General features: G+C 29.1%; 1 protein-coding gene across 1 annotated transcript in view; it reads right to left on the bottom strand.

Annotated features, from left to right (window-relative positions):
* Positions 1 to 223, bottom strand: part of LOC119582041 (organic cation transporter protein-like) — a gene marked incomplete at its 3' end in the record, with an annotated part of 33146 nt that overhangs the window by 3685 nt on the left and 29238 nt on the right.

Below are 223 nucleotides of genomic sequence, written 5' to 3'. Positions count from 1 at the left end.
GCTGCTACCTATATCAACGCTTCTCAATGATTAATTAGTCTTTTTGAAAGAGGCAAAGAAAACAATATCTAGCTTCATTGTTGTTAATATTCATCAATAGGAAGTCACTATTATTATGGTGACAATGTTCAGATTTTTAGTCGATAGTAGCCTGTTATCTAGTTAATAATATTTATTTTCCGATATTGAAACATTCACTTGAGGAATATTATTTAGTGATACT

Source organism: Penaeus monodon, chromosome 15 (genome assembly GCF_015228065.2).
Source record: "Penaeus monodon isolate SGIC_2016 chromosome 15, NSTDA_Pmon_1, whole genome shotgun sequence".
NCBI classification, from domain to species: domain Eukaryota; kingdom Metazoa; phylum Arthropoda; class Malacostraca; order Decapoda; family Penaeidae; genus Penaeus; species Penaeus monodon.
This window is presented reverse-complemented; position numbering and strand designations above follow the sequence as displayed.